Source organism: Pygoscelis adeliae, unplaced genomic scaffold, assembly GCF_000699105.1.
Source record: "Pygoscelis adeliae isolate BGI_AS28 unplaced genomic scaffold, ASM69910v1 Scaffold244, whole genome shotgun sequence".
NCBI lineage: Eukaryota > Metazoa > Chordata > Aves > Sphenisciformes > Spheniscidae > Pygoscelis > Pygoscelis adeliae.
Window position 1 is genome coordinate 683,834 of NW_008824648.1, and position 9,633 is coordinate 693,466.

Consider the following 9,633-nt stretch of genomic DNA (forward strand, 5'->3'; position numbering starts at 1 on the left):
TTTACTCTGAGCAAGAGGTCCTTGCTGCAATGCCCCCCAGGCTCCCCATCCTCCTGTCAGCCAGCTCAGGGACCAGGCTAGTGTGTCCCACAGCTCCCTCCCTGTTGGTGTGCCTACCTGCCTCTGCAGAGAAACTAGGGGAAACTGGTGTATGCTCAGGCCTCACCTCTCCCTTCCCATACAGGACAAAGACACAGACACACTTGGATGCGGAAGCATTTCTGGGTTCTCCAGCTTGCACATATCCATAGCAACCAACGCTGAGATGTAACAGAGAGTTGCTCAGAGACAGTTGTGGGAGAGGTCACAAAAGAAACCAACTTATTCTTAAATGCCTCATGAAAAAGACCAAAATATCACCATCGCTTTGCTCCTAGAAAGGAAAGTGTGCGTTAACTTCAGCCATTGACTATCGGTTCCATACCCACCAAGTTCCCCTCTTTGCTGTTTTTCATGACAAGAGAAAATTAATATAGTCCCCCCTAGATTCTTCTTCTAAGAGCCTGACCACCATCTCTTTCTTCCGCAAACCTTTTACCCTAGAAATGGGATTACAAAAGTTTCCCTTTACATTTTGTCCAAGAAAGTGAAATAAGATTGAAGTAAAAGCAGGGGCAGCACTATGAATAGGCATTCCCCTACTCTGTGCTACAGCTAGCGCACAACACAGATATCCTGGAACTCTTCAGAGCTAGATAAAGACCTGGAGAAGTCACTGTAGACATGATCCTGTACCGCTTCCCTGCAAGGGAGAGAATGGCTGATGTAATATCCCCTTTACACCTCTCATTCCCCACTCCTCGCCTCATCCCATTTTTCCTCTGTTCTTTAAATTATTTGATGTCACAAACTGTATGAAACAGAGTGAGGCAGCCACAAATAGAATTTAAAGGTAACGTTGCCTGAGATTTCAAGAGAAACAGGTTTTCACTCCCAGTGTCTACCACTGGCTTTTTGACCGTACTTCAGACAACAGAGTAGAGGCCAACAGTTCTTACCCATACTAGTACAAGTCCTAACAAGCCAGTTCTCTTCATAACCCAGTCCCTCTTCTTTCCAGACTACCTCTTTCTTTTTCTGCTGCTATTCTCCCCCCTGCTTTTTGCTCACTCCTCCCCATGTCTTTCCTCCACTTCTGTTTCCCCTCTCCCCCATTTCCATTCCAAAAGTTCTCAGTTAAAAGCATTGCCTGAAGCAAGATCACATCTCCAATAAGAGAGGCAACTTCATTACAGTTTAACATAAAAAGATCAGCTGATATCGATCCATAATTTGGACAAGTGCCATGCTATTGACAGGAAGACAAAATAAGTTAGAATGGCCATGTTTCAAAAATTCTGTATGTACACTCAATCACTAGAACAGAAATTGCAGCCGGGTATATAACAACACAGCCGTGTTCTCTATTTCCCCTGTAGATCAATGCTAATATGAGGAGGGCCACAGAAGATGGATGTTGCCGACAGAAAACCTTGAAATTCCAGGTTAGGACTTGGGTGGCTTCATGGATAAAAGAGTGTGTGCAACGGCAGTGTAATTTAAATACGAAAGACCAAACTCCTTCCTTAATACCTCAGAATGCTCTACTTCAAAGTAGTCACTTCTGCATTTCAATTCAAGTCAGGGAAAACAGAAACTGACCCAACATCCTGCCTTAGATAAGTACACAGGCTTTAGTTCACACACCTGGGGGACCCCAGATGGATTACTTAGTGGGGTTAGACAACCATAGGGCAATACACCTTCACATACTCACAGATACACAGAAAAATACATACGAACTTTCTATACGTTCCTGAACAATCACTCTGCTAGAAGGTAATTTTTCTAGAAGGTAGGTGGTGGCGGGAGAGACAGAGTATTTCTTTCTGATGCTTTTTACTAGAAACCATTTTGCTGGGCTACTGAAGCGCCACAAAATTTCTAGCCGGTGCTGGCTATGTTTCACTAGTAAGGTTTATAACCCCCACGTAACAGATGTTTAAACTGGTCAGCAAGGAACAAATACAGGAACTTCAGCACCAAAACTCTTCTTCCTTCAGCACAATCTTCTACCATTTGAGCTAACTCAAACAGATATTTACTGTAACATGTATTTATTCTTTGTACAGACCAATTGGTGTAGAGAATAAAACAGCCAGACAAGGCATTATACTTGCACTTTGCCAAAAGCAATTCTTTTTGAGTACTTAACTCTGTTAAGGTCAAATTCCCCTCCCCACACCTCTACCATAACAAGGTTGGATCCAATCACAGTTCACATGGAAGGGTTCAAAAGACTACAGGACACCAAAGCGATGCTAGCGTCCTCAGGAAGTTAGCGCTCAAAAAAAACTCAGCTGTGAGACACGTACCTCCACCATTCCTGCCTAAAAAACTCCTGTAGCTAGTAGCAGCGAAGATCTTATTTTCTCTATAAGCCTGCTATTTGAGACCAACATAACTCACTTAGCAATGCATTGCACACTGTTCCTGATTATGTAGGAATACCAAGTAATTGAAGAGAAATAATACGCATCAATGACCAGGATTTTTACCAGGATTTATCCCTTCCTGTTTCCTCCAGATTGACATGTATTCATCTTCAAGGCTGAGGACTACAAGCCACACAGTTAACTCAAACCTCTGATGTTACATTGGTAAATCCTTCCATATAAAAGGAGACATATATATAAACACAGATATATCTTTCTCTGCTTTCACTACCCCTATTCAGGAAGCTTCTTCATTACTTTGAAGCAACATGTTCACGTCGCTAACGTTACATTGTATGAACAGAGAGTATTTTTTAAAAGATGTATAGTCTGGGTCATTCACAGAAAGTGTTCACTTTCAAATTGTTCAGTAAAGCAGACTCACTTCCCAGAAAAGACGCTGCCCCATCAAAACTTCAGTTCACATTTCAGCCTTGATCTGAATCCAAACTCCACAACAAGCCTTAATCTTGACAACAAGCCAAATCTTTCTTCAGATAGTCCTGCATTTTCTGAGCTGCACAAAACCCATGCTGAGGTTTGTGACTCATGCCCATTCCTAGTTCAGATTATAGACAGTTTTGATGTCTGGTTCTCAGTACAATGCTGCAATGTTTAGGACACGTATGGGAATGGTGAAGGAGGGGATTGTTAACCGCATTTCTATTGATCACAGACTTTTATAGACCTACCTGCAGAGGGACTGTACCAGCAGAAATGCTCTAAGAGCCACAGGTCTTCAGCTCATCCTTAAACTCTCATGAAATCCCATCCAGTGAGCTAGAACTGCCCTTTCACCTTGCTCTTCCTCCTTCCTTCTGAACCCATCTGGCTAATAGGTCAGAAGTGAGGACACCTGTGCACAAAGCCATTGAAGCTGGGAGATTATTTGCTAACTCTGGAGGTTTAGTTCCCACCTGAAGCACCTGCTGTTGGCCCGGACCCACATGGGGGCTGAATCCACTACCGGTGGCCCCTGATTCACCTTTTCGCTATTTGTTCTGTTAGCGTCACTGGAGGGGTATGCAAGGAGCATGGCCTGTCTCCCTCCCACTCGGGGCTTTCCGGGAGCTAACGCTCCTAGCCTTCTCCACCGGGATGCTGCAGAGTTGCGAAGCTCCTACTGCGGCCTCAGAGTGGCATCTAGTGCTCGGCTGCTGCCCTGCTCTTCGTCAGCACCCCTCAGCAGTTTCTCTGCTCTGCCACCGTCCTCACGCAGATCAGTCCACCTGCTGCCCAAAAGCCAGGGTCAAGGACTCGGTCTTGGACAACAAGCAAAATAACTGGGCTACCTCAAGGAAATGAGCGCACTTCTCTCATAAACCGCAGGATTAATTGATTCCACGGGAAGCAATCAGTAGTACAGTAAATTAAAAAGGGAGTAAACTTATCCTTCCGGTTAACCGGACCGTGCTGTATGAAGAGGATAACTTCTACACAGCCCAAACTAGAAGATGGCAAGTTCTATTTAACAACATTCATCCTCCACTGTACCCTTGTTACAGTGGTTTTACTAATATGTACCTATGGAAACCTGATTGAAATTACTATGCATTTCTTCGAAGGCCATGCCTGCTCTCAGATACCGCAACTTTTGTTCACTGCTGCTCAGAACGAATGTGTCTCCTAACCCCAACTTTTCAAACTCATTTTTCCTCTTCTTCTGTGTGCCAGTCAAATCTAAAAAGCAGAACCCTCCAAGAGCAGGGCATCAAAAGAAGACAAGGAACTGGATGCACATCCAGGGAGTATTTTCCAGATATGAGAAATATCAGAATCCAAAAGACACAAATTGCCTGGAGCTCTTGAGGGAACTCCTGAAGGCAGCATTTTTTTTTTTTATTACTATTTTTTTTATTACGTGATTTACTCAAGAGTAATTTTATGGTGTATAATTTAACAAGAATGCTCTGCAGGCAGGTACATTATCCCAGCTGAGTATGTTTCCTCTTTTCAGTCTGCCTGAGATGAAGTGGTTGGATATGTTAAAGAAAAGCTACATAATTAGATAAGAAGTGCATACCTTTTTGAGATCTGCTACTGAAAAGTGTATTAAAGTGTTTTAAGAAAAAAAGGTCAAATCTTGCTTGCCTTACTTTGTCCATCTGTGAAATGAGGATAATACCTAAAGACAGAGGGAGGTGAGGATCAGAACCTGAGTGTCCTGAGCTCTTTCCAGTACAGAAATAGTTAGATTTTTCCCATTACATCCGAACAAAAGAAATACATCTGAACAAAAGAAATTAGAGATAGCAGTAAGACAGAGTGCTTAAATCATGTTCTGATCCTCTCCATATTTTAGTTCTGCCAACTGCGAGTCAGGCACTTATTATGTAAATTCAGAGACATGTTCAAATATAGCTAGATATGTAGCATAATTTTCCAGTTCTTAAAATTCCTCTAAATTAGGGAAAGCCTTCACACTTGAATTCTGGCTGAGTTAGCTGCTACAAAAAATAGAAGACAAAAATGACTTTCACATATGAATGCAACAGAAGAACAGATCCTGTCAATATTTTATCTATAATACACACGACAAACTAACAAGCTTCCAATAAATTAAATTTAAAACAGTTTGGCCTTGGCCTGGCAAACTACCCAAAATCTATGTTGGCACATGGTTGAGAAGAAATATTCTGGGGTCAGAAAGTTCTTCTTGGCAGTAGGGCCTATATTCACAGGCAAAATGCAAGAAATCGCAACAGTCTTGATGCTGCAAATGTCAGTTGCTTCAAAACAACACAACATCCATTGGTAGCAGACTGTTGTCCAAGGCTAGAAATAGTACTGAGAAAGCCCTGTATCACACTTGCCAAAAAACAAAAAAAAGTGTGCGTTGTGAGAGTCATACGCAATGACCAAGACCCAGCCTATTACTGAACTCTAACTAGCTACACCTACAAGAAGCTCAGAAAAGCTGTCCAATGTAGAGCACACAGCACTTAAAAGATCTGCACCCAGGACACCGCGTCCAAATACTTAGCGGTCTAAAAGCTCCTCCTAGCTGTGGGATCATCTGACATTGTCAGCTGGGAAGTTCTTTTTGCTGTAACTACCACCAACTTTAGAATTACTTTTTCCACTGGCTGTGGGATAGTGTACATCACCATCCTATATAACACCATCAAGGGCCTTTTGCAGAACAAAAGCCTCTTCAGGGCTCTTCAGTATCATCTTCTTACTACTCCTTTACTGTTGGCCAAATCGAAGGAGCAGCTCGAGCCACCCTGGCCCGTTGTCGACTAGCTTTGCTCAACGTGCTGTAATCAGAGACTGAAAAAACCCTTTGTTCCCCAATTATTTTGTTTTTTCACATCCTTGAAAATGCTCCTAAGTAGCACACTTCTAACTGTAGGGTGAGTCAGGGAACACAAATTCCTGATTCCTTTTTCTGGCTCTGCCAGTCTCAGACTCATACTGAGGCTTTTGGAAATACATGTCATCTTTCTGTGCCCCAGCCTACTGTATATAAAATTGTAAGACACAAATGTAAAGCACAGTGAGTTCCCTGACAGAAAGATGACAGACAAATTATTCATTTACTTATTATTCATGTACTTTGCTATTTATTTTTAGATAAATTGCTCATTTCTGTCACAAAAAAAAAAAGTGAACACTAGGAAGCTAAATAAGTCACAATACAGGAATGAAACATTCATTTGTCACAGACAACCTCAGAATTGTCTGTTATTTGACTACAAGATGTTTGTAATTGTGATAAGATGTACACATAGCAATAAATAAGAGGAGGCAAAGAGTGACAGAAAGAACCAGAGAAATATTCACATAGAACTCTCCTCTTACCAAGGAAGAGTAAAGACAAAAAGACTCTAATAAATCTAATGGTAACCTCAAGATGCAGATTAATTTACCTGTAAGACTCTGAAATTGTAACACGAGTTTTCTCAGGAGCAACGGAAAGAAACATCTTTTGGATTTCAAATTAAGCACATTTGTAATCAACTGCGAAAGAAATATGAGAGCATGGCAACAGCATTTTCAGAGTTTAATGACTTACGCTTTCATTTGTCTGCCTTCTATAATACACCCAGCAGAGGGCTCCAGGACCCCAGTCTTGCTCCTTGTCCTGAAAAGCAGCAATCCTGCGACGTTCCTGCAAAATTCGAATTGGAGAGCTGGAATCTCCTTTAGTTAGAGCAGAAAATCCGGGAGCGGTGTGCGCTTTCAAAGGGGCGCACAGAAGTTATTTAAATTTCTGTAAGGCTCTGAGAATGAACACTCATTGCTGTTTAAAAAAAAAAAAAAAAAAGACTTTGTTCTCAAAATACACTTATTTCTAAATTGCAAAAATGGGTCTCCGTAGCAGACTGGAGATAAATCACAATTAAAATGCAGTTTTGTTTAGTAAGAATAAAAGCAGTGGACAAAAATTAAAGCTACGCACTGATATTCTAGGTTTAACAACAGGGAAGAGAAAATATTTTGAACAATCTCAAGGACACATATGAACATGTGATACGATTAACTAAAAAAAAAGAGAAATAAAGCCAGAATATCAAGAAACACATCCCAGTAATGAGCTCCTTTCTTCAGATTAAGCCCCATCACTGGTGCCTTTCAAAGCTAGAGCAGACAAGAACTGCAGAATACCCATTGTAGGGAACATGCCTGCATTAAGCAGGGGGCAAAACCAGGTGGAAAGGATACTTTTTGTTCTCTAATCTCAATTCAAACATAAAAGAGAAGCGTGTGTAACAGTTAAAATTACTCACATACAAATATCATCCACCCACATATTAAAATGCCACAGAACAAACTTATTTCAAGTACGTTATACAACAAGGAGTTAATAACAAGCTGGGGAAGGAACAATTTTCCTCTGGCTTGATTCAACACACGTGCATTATTCATCACGTTTGTGAAAGAATATGAATCCCACTAAATAATTAGATGGTGTGTTAACCTCCCTGGTTTGCAGCAGCAGCCTGTGACTGACGAGTAGAAGGTCTCTCCAAGAACAATTTCCTGCAGTGTCGCTCCCTTCCACCCGGACCCTTGGTGAAGGGTGTGTTTTGTGTGTTTGTACAGGGAATCCCTGTGGAGTTTTTGTTGAGCTTTAGGTGAAAACCTTCTGAATTTAACTTTAAATTGGGGAGCTATTAGATGCCATATTTATTCCGGTATCTATTACCAGTACTACAAGACTGGTCATCTTCCATCAGTGTAAATGAAAAAAAAAAAAAAAAAAGGAACTGCCCTCTTTAATAATTTTGGATTGGAGTAAGGTGGGAAGGTGAAATATCAAATTGCAGCAAAGTATGCTAACAGAGAGAAGTCTAAGTAGTTATAGGAGAATTTCAGTGGCATTTTAACTTAGATTTTCTCAGACCTCTGCATCAAAGCCCAGTGTGATTTGGTCCTCCCTTCATTACCCCCAGGATAGACCGCCCTGATCATCAGCCAGATTGATGGTCAACTTCAAAGTATTTGTAGTAGAAAAGAAAACAAACAGAGGTCCTGTCTGTTGTTGTTCTGAAACCTATGATTTACAAATCATAGGATTTGTAGGGATTTACAAAGTCTGAACTGATGGCATCTGAGAACTCTCAAAATTTCCAAGCAAGTTACAGAAACTACAAAGCAGACTGAGGCAAAACAAATAAATCCTTAAATTCTGCTGACAAATAGGGTGCCGTGAACCACCTGTGGAAAAAGCTGGTAGAACCTCATATGATCTCATAACATAAATTAGTTTAGGAAGTTCTGTTATAGTTCTGTCAAGAATTGAAGAGGGAAGTTAGGTCAGACAAGGTAACTGCAATTGTTTCTTTTAGCTTTAAAGATTGTTCGTTTCTAAGGGCTTTACATGTGCCGCTCCATTTTCTTCAAAAATTCCCCTTCCACTTCACTGTGATGTAATCCAGTTTTTACTGCGTACCTGCCCCAGAAGCAGCTGCATTTTCAGCATGTCCTTTATAAATGGGATCACACAAGTTGAAACCCATCCTAGAAATCGGAGACTTGTTGGGGGATTTTCAAACTATTTCCCAAACTAAGATAAAACCACAGATTGAGGACAGATAATGCAGCATAGTTGACTAGCTTCAGTTAATATATGGGTAAGTGCAGCAAAAAACAGTCAAAAGCAGAAGAATTCAAAGACAGTGAATACTCCTACAATGACGTATATTCATACAATGTCAAGGGAGGAATGTATATAAACGGAAATAAACAATGGAAACAGACTCTGCTCTTAATGACACTGGAGTGAGTGTGGAGTGATGTTCCTTACCCAGCTGGCATTACTCTGGATTTTTCCTGGTACCACCAAAGGCAGAATCAGGCTCATTTGTTTGGTATTTAGCAACACATTACTGTGGAACATGAGTCGGAGAACAACTATGCCTTGCTGCTTTAGGATTTTTATGAAGGAGAAGCACCGGGCATCACAGAATTACTTCTCCAAAGCTGCTCCAGGAAGCACCTACTGTCATTGCCAGAACCAAGTAAATCGACAAGCAGCTCACCTGCCTGGGGAAGGGGGACTGCAGCCAGCGAGCAGGGCAAAAGCTGCAGTCCTGTCCCGCAGAGCGGCTCTGCTGCGACTTCTCTAAGAGCTGGAGGCTGCCGTAACACACAGCAATCCTCCAAATCACCAGAATGAAGGAATAAGCAGTGGCTTGTCAAGCGCGGGATGGAGCGGGGAGGCTTTTTAGCGGAAGAGGAAACGGAACCAGGAGACTCCGCATGTAGCTCCCAACTTTTGCAAAGCCACCAGCTTGGGGAATGTCCCCCAAACGCTGCTTCCACCTGACGAGAGCTTTGGCTAGGGAGAAGCACCCCAAGTAGCTGGGCAGCCTTGCCCAAACATTTGAAAACGCGCTATTTTCCTCGGGGAACACATCTCTCGCGCTTGGCAGGGAGGAGAATTTAACTTAGTCTTTATCAGGGTGACTCCGCAAAGCGCCGCCATGTTCCCAGGCCCCGCAAAGACGCTTCTGTACCACCAAGGCCCGGGCATGCTCGCGGCTGCCACCCTGTGCCATGTTTTCTCTCCTCTCTGCCTCCTCCCCAGGTGCTGCCCCGTACCCTGCTCGCCTCAGGGCCCCAGCCCGGACGCCGGCAGGGGCTACCCAGGGCACACCGACGCTCGGCAGGCGCGCCAGCTCCTCAAGGCCTCCGCGGCGGGCGGCTCGGA